General features: G+C 43.1%; 1 long non-coding RNA gene across 1 annotated transcript; it reads left to right on the top strand.

Annotated features, from left to right (window-relative positions):
• Nucleotides 1-96: 96 nt before the first annotated feature.
• Nucleotides 97-7,670, top strand: LOC121099804. The gene is made up of 2 exons (XR_005831560.1): nucleotides 97-233; nucleotides 6,857-7,670. It is a non-coding gene; the product is annotated as an uncharacterized LOC121099804 (long non-coding RNA).
• Nucleotides 7,671-15,721: the final 8,051 nt, after the last annotated feature.

The following is a 15,721-nucleotide window of genomic DNA, read 5'->3' as shown; positions in this document are numbered from 1 at the left end:
AGTCTGGCCGCCCCGCTCGTGGCTCCGCCCCCTATTCTCCACGCCCGGAAGGGAGAATCCTCGCTAGCCCTGAGGGCACATGGGAGAGAGTCCCGCCCCCAAAGCGAGAGCGGCCCGGGGAGCGTGCTCAAGGGGAGGCCACGCCTCTCCGCCCAGTGGCGGGAGCCGAGTCGTCCGGACCAATGAAGGGCCCAAATTACCGGCTAAGCTCCACCTCCGGAGAAGGAGGACAGGTGAGTGGCTAATTAGTGCTCCTATCAGTGCGGTCTCAATGGCAGAGCACCGGCCTAGCGGTCGGGAAGGGGTCTTGAAGGGACCAGGAGGCAGGCTTCTCTGAGGGCGGGAATCCGGGGCAATCGTCTGCTTTAAAGGAGAGCGAAGCTAAGCTCCGCCTCTTTGGGCGTGCGTACCTCAGTCTCCCCGTTTGTGACTTGGAAAGGCTGTTGGTCTGGACAGTGTTCTGGGGGTACCTGCGGAGGCTGGCGTGGCGGGGGAGGGGGTGGGTCGGTGGGGCGCGTGGGCTCAGCCCTGGGTTTCTGGGCGTGCCCGCCATCGCTCCGCTCGCTCTACCTCCGGGCTGGGAAGGTGGAGGCTCGCCCCACTTCCTGTTTGTTTCGCGTGCTCTGTGACCATAGATGGTCAGGTCTGGGGCCGCGCGGAAGCCTCCGCCCCGCGGTTTTGCAGTCCTTCCTCCCCGCGCGCTGGGTGTGGTCCCCGAGAATAAGATGAGCGGAATTAGAGAACATCCTGCCCCACTCCGTTAAAACCCAGCTGGTTGAGGCCGCCTCGCCCGGAGCGGGGCGTGTCCTGCCGCCTGCCACTCAGTCCGGGGGACGTTCCGCTCGGCGGCTGCAGCCGGCGGGGGAGAGAGACTTCGCTTCCGCGCTCCCGGGGTCTGGGATCGGAGCTTTGTTCCTTCAAGCCTCACACTTTCCAACCGGTGATTATCCTCCCACAAAGATTTATTTCCAGAAAAAATTGGCGAGTGCTACCGTGCCCACTCCTTCAGCTGAGCTGTGACCGCTCCAAGCTTCAAGTTGAATGCAGGCGTTATATGCCAAAGTCACTCATTCAACGAATACAGTTCTTATAATAACAGCTACCATTTACTGCGTGCTGACAACGTTCCAGGCCTGTGCTGAATGCTTCAAGAACATTTTCATGTAATCCTAATAGGAACGCGCTGTGGAAGGTACCATTATGGCCTCCAGTTTTCAAAAGAGGAAGCTGAATTACTTGCTGAAGTCACAGAGTTACTTGGAACTTTGAAGATAACACACCTATCTGATGAAATCCCATGAATTTAACCCTTACCATAGACCATACCAAAATAACATTTGGCACAGGTTCGAGAAGGTGATGCCTCTGGATGGGGAGACATCCTGGGTTCCATTCCTGGCTTGGGCACTTAACTAGAGATTAGATTGGCCAGATTACCCAACTTGGTTGAATCTGGGCCTTTTTAAATTTTATGGTTTCCAGTATGTTTAAAAGAAAAATGACTACACGACAAAATATGGTACCAAGAAAATGTATATTTTAAATATTTACATTTAACAAAAACACTGTCTCTCACACATACACACACATACAACACAAAAGCTTTAACTTTATTCAAACATAACATCAAATGGTTATATTTGAGTGCTTCATGTGTGTGAAGCCTATGGCAAATATCCTCTCTGGCCCTCGTTGTAAACAGCTCTACACTTAGCCCTAAATCTCTTTCTGAATTTAGAGACAGGAAATACCTAGACATGCATCCCAGAGGAAGGGGAAAGAGAGGAGGAAACAGGAAAGAGAAGAAAGAAACGAAGAAAATGGGGATAATGATGTGTGGGGTTAAAATGAGAAACAGAAGCAATAACCTATACGAAACCACACTGTAAAGTGATTCTTTGTAAAGAGCACACACATGAGTTAAGTCACACCCCGGCCCCTAAGGAACTTCTCATCTTTTAAGGAGTCTAACCACATGTACTTCTAACTCCAGTGGAAGGCAGTTTAAGAGCAGTATCTATCACTTTTATTTATTCATTTATTTATACACTGAAGAAATACTGAGTTCTTCCTCTGTGCTAGGCACCATGCTACCTTGCACTAGGCACAAGGAGGAGTATGTGAGGGGACAGGTCAGACTCTCTCACTGGCCTCATGGAGCTTACGATCTAATGTGGAAACAGGTGTTGCCATTTGGGGCAGTCGTCAGAAGTGCTGACTATTGGCTTTTAGCTTTTTCCTCCTCACCGATCTTGCCTAGTTTCTCATCCATGGTAGGCTCTCATCAGATACATGGCTAATAAGTGCCTGGAATTCAGAATAGTCATTTCCTGGGCTGTGATGGGTGGGGAGAACATTGAAGAGCAAACATGAGTTAATAGTAGTGGAGGTGGAGTCTATGACTAGCTCAGGTGAGAGGTTCCTATAGGAGAAGAATAGGAGATGAGGGTGAAGAGAAAGGTTGAGCAAGCTGTGCCAGATGAGAGGTAACACCTTAATGTGAAAGCAAGGAGGAGTTGGTCATATTACATTTTAGAAATATAACTCTAACTGCGGGGTAGAGCATGAGCTTCAGTGGGAGGGACAAAAAAGGCAGGGGGATCTGTTAGAAGACAGGTACAGAGGTAGCAAGGGTCTGAATCAAGGCTGTGACATGGGGATGCAACAGAGATGCCATTGTTATAAAGGGGATTGTAAGGAGGAAGATGACAAGGAGAAAGGCAAATGGCAGTGGGATTATCTGAATATGAACCTTCAGGTTAGATCTAGTTCCCTAGGGATACACTCCCATTGAATATTACTTTCCCCTTTCTGGCAGGTATCACAGTCCTCATTAAATAATTATCTGTACACTTGTAATGTCTTCTTTCCCTGTAAGTAACTTGAGGTCAGAGCCTTTGCCTCTATGGCACAAAATTGATAATAGACATTTATGGAAAAATGTGACTAAATTGAAAAGGGTGAGAGGGACCAAGGTGGCTCTGAGACGTGGAACATGGGTTATTAGAAAGTGGCAAGAAGACTGGATCAGGGTTTGGGGGTTTTGAGCCTCAGACTTCAAAATCATCCAGCCTAGGAAGAGAAAGGAGTGCAGTGAATCATTTTGCAAGCAGAATCACCAACAGAGAGTTGATTGATTCTCACACAATTCCCCTCTTCATATATTTTACGACTTTCGTATTTTGCCTGGATTTCAGCACATTCTAAACCTGCAGAATTGCTTTGTCTCTGAGGGTGCCACCCAAGATTCTTCCTTATCTCTCTGAGCTTCAGACACAGAAGTCTGGCGGTTCATCTGGAGCGTTTCCCAGCCTGGCTCAGAGGATCGCCTGTATCTGCAGCCTGGCTCAGAGCCCGTCTGCATTTGGGCAGATCCTGTATCCCCCTGCCAGAAGGGACTGATAACAGACAACAATCTCTGTGAGCCCATATTTCTTCCTCTCCTAGAATAGGGCCCCAGGCTCCAGCCTGAGTTAGGGCTTCAGGTCCAAAAATTACAAATCAGCAGAAGAAATATTGGCAATATAATATAGTGGTTAAGATCTGGCTTTGATGTCACTCGGACCTGAACTTGAATTCCACTCTGCCACTTATTGTGTGATCTGGGTCAAATCAGTTAACCTCAAAGAAGGATATTAATACCCATCTTTAATGGTTAATATGAAGATTAGGAGAGAATTTATAAAACATCTGGCTCACAGTAAATACGAATGAGAAGTAACAATTATTATTCAATACATAGAGTCTATTGTCTGTGTTCCTGGTGAAGGCCACCAGAAAGCAAAATAAGGTCTGGATGATTCTATCAGAACCACTGCTGTTACTGCCCCATCACCAGAAAGTTTCCCCACAGTGTCTGCTTCTGTACATTGCTACCTTTTGATTCAAAGTCTGGGCCTGTGCCCTTGGCTGCAAGTAAGACTAGATAAATCAGTTAGGAATATGAATGCTGGGGCACGTGGGTGGCTCATTCAGTTAAGCGGCTGCCTTTGGCTCAGGTCGTGATCCTCCCTCTACCCCTACCCCCTGCTTGTGATATCTCTTGCATGCGTGCTGTCTCTCTCTCTCAAATAAATAAAAAAAGATTTTTTAAAGAAAGGAATATGAATGCTTTTGGCTGTAGATAATAGAACACATGAGTGTGGTGACTTTTTTTTTTTAAGTGTATTTTTCCCAAGACGAATGGAGGTAGACAGTTTTACTGGCTCAGTAAAATCAGCTGATATCTCTCCAGTTCAGTTAGACTTATCCTTAGAGTTGCAAGTTGACTGTCATAGCCCAAGCCATCACGTCATGTTTAAGGAAAGAGGAAAAAGGAAGAGGAAGGTACAACATCTGAAATTGGAACGCTAGTTTTCTGAGGAACTCCACAAAGCATACCCTGCTTTCTGTCTCAAAGCCAGAACCAACAGTCAACAAAAGTTACAGCTTCCTGGTCCCTCAAAGGGACACTTCCAAGGTGCACATTTCACATCATTTCTGAGGGTCCCCAAGAAGGACTAAGCCCCAGTTGCCCACAGCAGTAACCCACTCATTAATGAGCCCTTTCCTGGCTTTTTTCCCTACCCCAAGTCACTTGTCTCAGGGAACCCAAACTAAAGAGAAGGGGATTGGCTGGCTCCGCAACCCTAGGAAAGTGATGGTGAGCACTGTCGGCTTTGATGCTGTAAGGTGCACTCTCTGTCTGGGGTGTTACCCAGACATATGAAGGGGTTGCAGATGCTGAGTGTCCAATAGGAATGATAGATGTCCACTATAATAAATCCTGGGAATGGCCCAACATCAACATGTATCCTTCTTTCTATACGTACACTTCAAAAAATGAAACAAAACAAAACTCTTCACTAAAACAACACCTCCTTTTATAATCTAAGTTGTCATCACCTTACTCACCCCCCTACCCAAAAAAAGGAATCAACAAAATTCATCAGTCACTTCATCCAGTTCCAAGTCCAAGATCTCCAAATAATGTGTGTCTTCTGCCAGTTCCATAATGATGCTTTATCATATTCCTCAGCCTATGGACTGATCTTTAAAGTCAACCACCACAACATAGTACATCCTGTATATGTTGGGGGAAAAGGAGAAGAAAATTAGATACAATATGTAACTATTGAACTGACATGGCAAGAAACCTTTCTATAGCAATCACAGGTCTTAGTTGATAGTTTTTTGTTTTGTTTTTTTTAAAGATTTTATTTATTTATTTGACACAGAGAGACAGCCAGCCAGCCAGAGAGGGAACACAAGCAGGGGGAGTGGGAGAGGAAGAAGCAGGCTCCCAGCGGAGGAGCCTGATGTGGGGCTCGATCCCAGAACGCCAGGATCACGCCCTGAGTCGAAGGCAGACGCTTAACCGCTGTGCCACCCAGGCACCCCTTAGTTGATAGTTTTGACTTCATGACTTTACATATCCATTACCCATTCCATATTCTCTATCTTCAACCAGCACCTCAGTTCATCAGGGTCACAGCTATTGGAAAAGAAAGAGGGCATGAAGGAAGCATGCTACAGTCTTCAAGGATATGATCAAGAAGTGGCATATATCACTTCCACTACATTGCATGAACTAGAATATAATCACATAGCTTGTAGTTGGGGCTATGAGGCGTTTTTTTTCTTTTTTTTTTTTTTTTAAGATTTTATTTATTCATTTGACAGAGAGAGAGAGACAGCCAGCGAGAGAGGGAACACAAGCAGGGGGAGTGGGAGAGGAAGAAGCAGACTCCTAGCAGAGGAGCCTGATGTGGGGCTCCATCCCAGAACGCCGGGATCACGCCCTGGGCCGAAGGCAGACGCTGAACGACTGAGCCACCGAGGCGCCCCATCTTTCTTTTCTTTTTTTAAGTTAAGCCCATGATGGGGCTTGAACTCAGGACCCTGCGATCAAGACCCAAGCTGAGATCAAGAGTCAGGTGCTTAACCAACTGAGCCACCCAGGCACCCCATGCCTATGAGTTTTCTATAGGTAACTCAGACCTTCTCTCCTAAGGGATTGGAGATCTTGCCTTCCTGCCTATAAAATATTCTCATAACTTTCTGCACTGAACATGGCAGGAGTAGGAGGACCTCTAAGGATCCCCTGGATTGTATCCATATTCCTCCCTCCTATAGCATAGTGACAGTTCTCCTTTGCCTTGATAATAGGTTCATTCACCCCAGCCAACCATTATAATCCAAAACATGCAGGTAAAGTTTAACAATAGGCTCTCCAGTCCTGATTTGTAGCATTTGCCAATTTCTGTAGTATAAATACTCCCACTGTGGCCAATTTTGAACTAACTGTGTCACTAAGTGTAGAGTTGAGAAAAAGGCACTGTAGTATATGGAATCATGGCTCTCCAAAAATGACCACATTCTAATTTCTGGAACCTGTGAATATACTATCTTACATGGCAAAGGGACTTTGCAGACGTGATGAAATTAAGGATATCGAGGTGGGGAGATTATCCAGGTAGGCCCAATAAAATCAACGTGGAACCTGATCAGGAAAGAAGGAAGCACGAAGTCAGCGTTAGAAAAAGAGATGTGACAATGAAAGCAGAAGTCTCAGTGATATGACCAAGGAATATAAGCAGCCTCCAGAAGCTGGAAAAGGTATGCAACCAATTTTTCTCAGAGCTACTAGTAGGAACACACCCATGCTAACACCTTGATTTTAGCCCTAGAAGACCCACTTCCGAGTTGTGATCTTTCAAACTCTAATGAATTTGTGCGCAGCCGCTAAACTTGCGGTAATTTGTTACAGCAACAGTAGGAAGCTGACATGAGCTCCCAGACAACTCCTGCAAACCTGTGTGAGCTGCCTCTAGAACACCACTGAATTCACTTTTTTTCTTTTTTATGTCTCACCTAGTGACAAGACAAGCCCAAATTGGCAAATGGCAGCCTTAGTATGCAATGCAGTACAACTATTTTCATGTCCTCTGGTGGAAGCATGCCTTCCTTGGGTAATAGAACTTGTGAAGAGCCATGCTCAGAATCATAGACACATGAAGATCAACATTTAAGAGTCAGTTAGGACAGAATTGCCACTCCATATTTACCCGTTCTTCCTGCGCTCCATCTATTTTGGTTCTACGTGAAAAGCTGCTGCACATTTGCTCACCGGTTCACAACTCACAGCGCTTCCTATAGAACTTCACTCTCGCGACTTATGGCCATGTATTGGGCACCTTTGTGCCCATTAGTGCACCTTTCTACTCCAGCCATTGCTGTGACTACCAGGTGCTTGCAGGTGTGACCTGACAGTCCACAGCTTCCACTGCTTTCTCCAAGTATCTCGCTTTCTGCCCCAGGGCTACTTTCATGGACTTCATCTCATGGGTTGTCTGTGGGAACTTGCACCATGATTTTGACACACGTGTCAACCTGAAAGTGCCAACTTGAGAGTGCAAAGCAGTTAACCAGCAGTTGGAAGCCCTTGACCAATGAAGGACAGGAGCCGGTGAATAAGTATTCCCTCTTCCTTCCCTGGTTGGACAATTATGAGGCACACTCTACAGTGCTGCAGAGTATCTCCAGCAGAATCGAGACCCACACGCCCAAAGCAGTGACCTTCTGGATCATTCATTCTTGGATTGGCTTTCCTGGTTTCCCTGTTTTACCCTTCCTAGTCTCTGACTCCTGTTTCTTGGGATCACTCCTGAAAATAAACTACCTGTTTGCAAGCCCTTGTCTCAGACTCTGCTTTTGGGTAAAATTAAGTCTAAAAGATCTGGTAGTAGAAATGACCCTAGAAAGCAGATTCTCAGCATAGGATTCTAGAACTGAATTAGACCTCCATGAGCACCCCATTCCTGGTGATTCATGCAGTAGTGATAACCCTTGACAATGCAGTAGCCTCATAATTACTAAAATTCTTACCAGTGGCATACTATAATAAGGTGTATAAGAAAGATGAAGCATTGACTTAAGAGACAGAGGTAACATTTGAATGGCTTGTGGCAATGGTGTTATAAGGAGTATGGTGTCAGCTGGCTTTAGTTAATGGCTTTTGAAGTCTGGGGAAAAAAGTTAACAGGTTATTGACATAAATATCTATATCAATAGCTATATATCTATATATTTCAAACCCGGCTTGAGTGTTGCACTGAACTGAACTTACTCACTGCTTCTCCTTCATCAGTCATTTCTTTCTGTCCCTTTCCCAAACTTCTCTGCTGCACGTGACAGTTCCTAAAAGTTCATTCTTAGGTTCTTTATTCCTTATTCTTCACTGATGAATTACCCTTGTCTCAGGTCTTTAGTCATTATTTAGTTTCGTGTCAGTGTCTCTCTGGTGTGTCTCCCTCCTTTTATTTAGCTTTAGGTTCTTGAACATCTTGCTTCAAATGCGCTAAATGACGTTGGACAGTGTGTCAGGAAATCGCCACAAGATGGCAGCCTTGCTAATTTTGGCTGCGTGGAACAGTTATCCAGTCCTTCAAGCTAGGGAGTAGGGGCTTCTAAAAAGACTTTAATCTTATTTATTTAACATTTGTTGAAAGCCTGCTCAATACCCGATCTTTTAATATATTAGTATTGGGTTTTAAAAAAAATTCGCAAAAGTTAAGTATAATCCCCTTTGCAGGTGAGAAAACTGAGTTGAAAATGGTTAACTTGCCCAAAGTCAGGACCTAAGTTTGAAACCAGTTTTCTGACTCCAAACCCAATTCTTTCCATTACGTAAGTGAATCTCAAGCTGCAACGGTATTATTTAGGGGTTTTTGTTTTTGTTTTTGTTGTTGTTTTAATTACAAATAACTGAAAACCAACTCGAGCCAGCTTAACAACACAATAAAGCTTTTGGGAATGCCTCGTGGAAGCCTAAAAGAAAATGATGTCCTGGCTTTAAAAGAGAGAATAGAACCAGGAATTGGAAAGCCTTCAAGACTTAGGGGAGGAAGGACAGAAAAGTGGGGGAGGGGAAGAGAAAGAGAAAGAAGGGGTGGCCTAAGAGATCAAACTCTGCCCCATTACGGATTCAACTAGAATAGTTCCATTTTTTAATGCATCTTACATATTGGGGCCCCATGTCAGGTTCTGTTTGAGAAATAAAGATTAGATATATTAGTACTTTTAAACTACTAGTGTAATGTCCCATAGTATTGGATATTTAGGGCTGTTGAGGTTTTCCTAATTTTTTACTCTAGTGAGTAAAATTGTGATGCATATTCTTTCATATTGTACTAGACAGTGCATGAAGCCATCTAGTACTTCCATTTCTCCTGGACCTTACAACTTCCCTTAAGGAAGGAAAGGGGTGAGGAGTGTAGCCTTAGGCAATTCTAGCCTGTGCCCAAAGGCCAGTGCTACTTGGGCCTTCCCTGATGGTCAGCCAGTCCAGAAATACTTAGTACACATCTAGCTATGTGCCAGGTACTACTGAGCACTGTGGACACATGGTGAATAAAATTGGTACAGTCTGTCATCATGGAGCCTAGTAGGGAAGACAGACATGAAACAGTCCACTAAATAATTATAAGAATCAGAAGCAAAGTGCTGCGTCAGAGAAGTTCAGAAGGTTAAGGAAATACATAGCACAGTGAGCTGACCTAATCTTGGGGGCAGGTCGGGGGCGGATTAGGGCAGGCTGCCCTGAGGAAATGTTATTTAATCTGAGATTTGTGAGATGGAGCCCCGTGTCCATCTTCACACTGAGAGTGGAGCCTGCTTAAGATTCTCTCTCTCCTTCTCCTTCTGCCCCTCCCTGCTCACACATGTGCTCTCTCTCTCTCTCTCTCTCTCTCATAAAAAAAAAAAAAAAAAAAAGGTGGGGCGGGGGCAACGGAAGGTACACAACAGAGCCAATATGAAATCCAACAAGCATATGTTGATCAGAGCTTAGTCTAACTGCCTGAGACTCATTCTTTTTTACTGCGGTTTTTGGCTCCAGTGTCTGGGCTCTTGGTTCCACCCTCTGAATCATCCTTTCTTTCTCATAAGAAAAGTCAGTTAGCAACTGGGTAGCCTCAAGGCCCTTCCAGCCCTCTGTCATGCAGTTCCAAAGCCAAAGCCCATGTTTTAGGCTTTTGTTATGGCAACACCCGTACCAAACTGTTTCATTATTGCTACATAGTGAATCACCACATAATTTAGAAGCTCTACAAATTTGAGTCCTCTCAGAAGCAGATGCCAAGGATGGAATCAGAAGTCCAAGGAGGCAATGCCTGTGAAAGATAAAGATGAGAGAAAGCAGGAGCAGACAGGGAGAATTTTCAGACGGTGATGTGGGACTGACACCTGTAACAGATTGGGTAGAAAATGCTGCAGAGTTGCATTTTCTGAAGCAGGGCAGGGAAGCTCTGAAGAGGCCTTGGCCAGGCTAATTTCCCATTACAGCCCCACACGAGGGAGGAAGAGCCTAGCTTCAGTATGCCCATTGGGCTTAATCATCAGCTGGGACTAATCCAGGGAGAGTGTGCCTCGGCATAAATGCTGGGGCAAACCCCAACAGTATGGCAGCTGGCAGATGTCAGCTACCTATGCTCTTCACAGCAATTCTTTTCTGAAGGTAAATCTAAGAACTCAGGCACATGGTCCATCCCTTGCACTGCTCAGGATCCAATCTTCCACACATCTTTGGAAAGCAGCTCCTCCTTCCAGGCCTCTCTTATTGAAGGAAAACTTAGAAGAGGGTGGTTAATGGGATGAACTATAGCCCCCATTGGTGCAGATGGTTGAATTATCTTTTTTTTTTAATTAATTTAGAGACTCATTATATATTACAAGTACTAATCCCTTTTCAATTCTATGCATTACATATGTTTTTCCAATTCATCCTTCGACTTTGTTATCTTTTCCCTTATTAAAAAAAATGGATTTTTGAGGTCAAATAAAGCTAACTTTTCCTTGATCTTCTGAGCTTTTTTCTTGTTTAAAAGGTCTTTCTAAATCTTAAATTATATGTTTAGACTCTAAAATATTTTCTTATAATTTTAATTTTTAAAAAAATTTTTGACTTTAATGCACCCAGAATTTATTTCTGAATGTAGTGAGTTTGGGAGTCCAATCTTATTTTCTTTCTGGTCGATGGCTAATTGTGCCAGTGCCATTTATTAAATTTATTAAACAAACCACACCTTCCTCACTGAATTAAAATACCATTTTGTCATTCCTAAAATCTTCATGTACACATGTACACATGTCTGAACTCGGTCTATTTTTATGCTAACATTTACTTTTTCATAATCAGTTTTTTATTATTTTTTTGATGATCAGAACACAGGCACTGTAAACTATTTATACATAATTCTAAATATTGAAAATCTCAAAGTTACATGACTGTAATAATTTTTTATGGCTGTAATAATTTTCTAAACAACTTTGCAATGTTCTAGCTTAAAAAATTGCAGTCAATTTCTTCATATAAAGGGGATATCAAATACCAGTATCTTAAAATACTGATAAACTATTAGGTGTAAAACTCCACAAACTTATAGTTAAAATCAGGCATAGGGGCGCCTGGGTTGCGCCTGGGTCCCTCATTGGGCTCCCTGTTCAGTGGGGAGTCTCCTTTTCTCTCTGTCCCTCCCCCTGCTTGTGATCTCTCTCTCTCTCTCTCTCACACATAAATAAATAAAATATTTTTTAAAAATATGATATATCAAAACTTGTGAGATGTGCTTAATGCATAACCTTGAGTGTTCATATTAGAAGATAAACCAATTACTTAAAAAGCTGAGCATTGGGGTGATGGCTGGCTCAGTCCGTAGAACATGCAGCTGACTTTTGATCTTGGGGTCGTGAGTTCAAGCCTCACGTTGGGTGTAGAAATTGCTTAAAACTGGGGCACCTGGGTGGCACAGCGGTTAAGCGTCTGCCTTCGGCTCAGGGCGTGATCCCGGCGTTGTGGGATCGAGCCCATCAGGCTCCTCCGCTGTGAGCCTGCTTCTTCCTCTCCCACTCCCCCTGCTTGTGTTCCCTCTCTCGCTGGCTGTCTCTATCTCTGTCGAATAAATAATAAAATCTTAAAAAAAAAAAAAAGAAATTGCTTAAAACTAAAATCTTAAAAAATTGTTTAAAATAGATAAATAAAAAGCTAAGTGTTAAATTCAAGAAGTTAGACAAAGAACAACAGAACTGATCCAAACAAATAGAGGTAATGACATATAAAAATAAGAGGAAAAACTAAATAAGTAGAAAACAAATACATGTGATTAAAAAAAGATTGGCATAGGCAAAAGCTGATTCTTTGAGAAAGCCATAAAATAGACAAGACTCTGGTGAAATGATGAAAAGGCACAAAAAGTTTGAAGTAAAAAAGGAAACATACTACAGATAAAACAGAGACTGATGGAGTAACATATTTAAAACTATTTACCAAAAAAACCAAACAAAACAAAAACCCTGTTTATCATGGCTCACCCTCTAGCCAACATACCTCACATCCATTGAACATGCAAAATACATTCAACCTCCTGCCAGGACATTCTCATCACATTATGGTGTCAGCTCAATGTACAGGACCTCAGCCTCTAAATGAGGTCAAGTTGTAGATGAGACTTTTCAGATGTGGCTCCTTGGATGTGGTTCCTCTTCATCGGGAGATCTGTGAAATGAATAATCAAGTTGTCTGCAACACAAACACAGTATATGTTGGTTTTATGAAGTTAGGATAATTGCAATAAACATTGAAAGATGGGGGGGGTGGATTGGATACAGTCATGTTTCATAGCAATTCTGAAACCCCCTAACCCCATGAATATGTTTCTGTTTCCTTGATTGTCTAGTCCTGCTTCCTGAGAATGATTCTTTGTGGCTCTGAGCTGCTTTGTGGATTTGTGATTCTTCACTTTGAGTCATCCTTCCTTCCTTTTTTTTTTTAAGACTTTATTTATTCATTTGAGAGAGAGAGAGAGAGAGAGAGAGAGAAAGAGAGAGCATGGGGGGGGGCAGAAGGGAAGGGAGAAACAGACTCCCTGCTGTGCAGGGAGCCTGACAAGGGCTCATCCCAGGATCCTGAGATCATGACCTGAACCAAAGGCAGATGCTTAACCCACTGAGCCACCTAGGCGCCCCTCATCCTTCCTTTCTCATAAGAAGTGGCTCATATTCCGCTGGGTGATGTATGGAATTGTTGAGTCACTGTATTGTACACCTGAAATTAATACAACACTGTATGCTAACTATACTGGAATTAAAAATTTAAAAAGGAAGTGGCTCATATTTGCTGCTGTGTAGACTTCACAGACTGTTTCTTGCCCATAGAAAGTTGGGAGTTTCCAAGGCTCCTTTCATTTTGAACTGTCCTTTTCACTTGAAGCTGGTGGTGTTTCCACAATGTAGTTCTCTTCCATTTTTGTGTTTTCTCTGAATTTTATTTGGGTTCTCAAAAGCCACACTTAAGATTTCTTAAAGAAAGACCCCTTTCTGCCTTGGTCTGAGATTCAGTAGACTAAAGGAAAAATATCTTTAAAGATGTTCTTTTTTTTTTTTTTTAAGGCTTATTTTATTTATTTTAGAGAGAGAGCACACATGCATTCTGGGGGAGGGGCAGAGGGTGAGAATCTCAAGCAGACTCCTTACTGAGCCCAGACCTGTCGTGGACCTTGATCCCACCACCTGGAGATCATGACCTGGGCCAAAGTCAAGAGTCGGATTTTCCATCACCTGGGCCACCCAGGTGCCCCAACACCCTTAAGATTCTTAAAAGTTCTCTTGTCTAGTAAGAAAAAGAGTAAGGGGGGATTTTTTTTTAATATTTTAATATTTTTTTTTTAAAGATTTTATTTATTTATTTGACAGAGAGACAGCCAGTGAGAGGGGGAACACAAGCAGGGGGAGTGGGAGAGGAAGAAGCAGGCTCCCAGAGGATGAGCCTGACGTGGGGCTTGATCCCAGAATGCTGGGATCACGCCCTGAGCCAAAGGCAGACGCTTAATGACTGAGCCACCCAGGCGCCCCTAAATATTTTAATTATTTTATTTATTTTTTAAAAAAAATATGTAGTTAAGTAATCTCTACACCTAACATGGGACTCAAACTCACAACTTCAAGACCAGGCGCCAGCCAGGTGCCTCAGTAAGAGGTATTTTAACATTCTTAGAGGCCACTTCATTTACTTGAGAGGATATATGAAACATGTGCGTAGAACTTTCTAAAATCTTAACAAAAAGTCTTAAAACTGCACTGTCAACTCCATCTTTATCTTAAGAGTATTCTCCCTTTGAGAATATTTTGATGGCTAGAAAGGTTGGCCTGAGCCCTTCACATACCCTCTTAATTCTTTGAAGCTAAACAGTTCCCTTTTTAGCTTATCTCTTTCTTCCTGTACCTTATCATAGACAGCTAAAAGAAACCAGTTGGCACTTAGAACATTCTGCCTAGAGATCTCCTTAGCCAAATTCACCCATACATTAAGTGTACTTTCTATTTTGTGTTTCACCGTGGGTGACATTCTTATTTATTTATTTATTTATTTATTTATTTATTTACTTACTTACTTATTTTGAGAGAGAGTGAGTGAGCACGTGTGTGGGGGGACAGAGCGGAAGAGGGAGAGAGAGAATTTCAGATCTCAGGCAGGCTCCACACTCAGCAACAGAACCTGACGCTGGGCTCCATCTCACGACCCTGAGATCATGACTTGAGCCAAAACTAAGAGTCAGACGCTTAACCTACTGAGCCACCCAGGAGCCCCCAGGTGACATTGTTCTGAATGTTTTACTACTGCATAACAGAAGCTGCCTTTCTCTGGCCTCCAATGACAACTTCCCTTCTTTCCTTCAAATTGTCACTAGCAGTCTCCTTGAGGCCCTTCCAGCTTCCAACCACTACTGGTCCCAAGCCATTGCCACATGGTTTAGGTTTGTGTCACAGCAGCATAATACTTCTGGTATCAATTTCTGTTCTAGTTATCTATTAATTCATAAGAAACCACACCAAAACTTATTAATTAAAATAATAAGTTATTATCCTTTATGCTTTGGTGGGTTGACTGGGCTCATTTGGGCAGTCCTCACTTGGGGTGTCTCATGTGATTACCATCAGATGGTAGCTGGGACTAGAGCCATCTGAAGGCTTGACTGGGCTGAATATCCAAGCTGACTCATTCGCATAACTGGAAGTGGATGCTGGCTCTCTGCTGGGAGCTGAGTTGGGTCTGTCAATCAAAGTGCCTACAGGTAGCCCATACACAGGGTTTGGGTTTCTCTCACTATTTTGCCTGGGTTTTGAGAGGGCCTATTTTAAGAAAAAACATTCTAAGATTACAGATGAAAGCTACAATGTTTCTTATGATCGGAAGAAGTCCCAGAACAATACTTCCTCTGGTTCTACTGATTAAGCAAGTCAGCATTCTGTTGATTGAGTCGTTAAATCCATTCCAGGTTCAAGGGAAGGGATAAAGCCAGAAAGGTAATGAATTAATCATGTTCATGCCTGGAGACTACCTACAAAATCAATTTTTGTACCATAAGGGCAGGAAGAAAAATTTTTTAACTCCAAAAGTTGTAACTTGAGTGGATTAGATTATATTAAAATCAAAACCTTTGTTTCAGTGGAGGACTGTGTGGGCAAAGTGAAAAGACAGATGACAAAATGAGAAAAGATACTTTTAATGTATCTAATGCCAAAAAGAGATTTTTATCTAGAGCAGAGTTCAGCAAACTCTTTCCATAAACAACCAAACAGTGAATATTTTAGGCTGGTTTTGTGATCCATTTGTTCTCTGACACTATTCAGCTCTACTGTTGTAGCTGGAATGTGGCCACAGGCAGAAAGTAAATGGGTGTGACTG

Source organism: Ursus maritimus, unplaced genomic scaffold, assembly GCF_017311325.1.
Source record: "Ursus maritimus isolate PB19 unplaced genomic scaffold, ASM1731132v1 scaffold_32, whole genome shotgun sequence".
Taxonomy (NCBI): Eukaryota; Metazoa; Chordata; class Mammalia; order Carnivora; family Ursidae; genus Ursus; species Ursus maritimus.
This window is presented reverse-complemented; position numbering and strand designations above follow the sequence as displayed.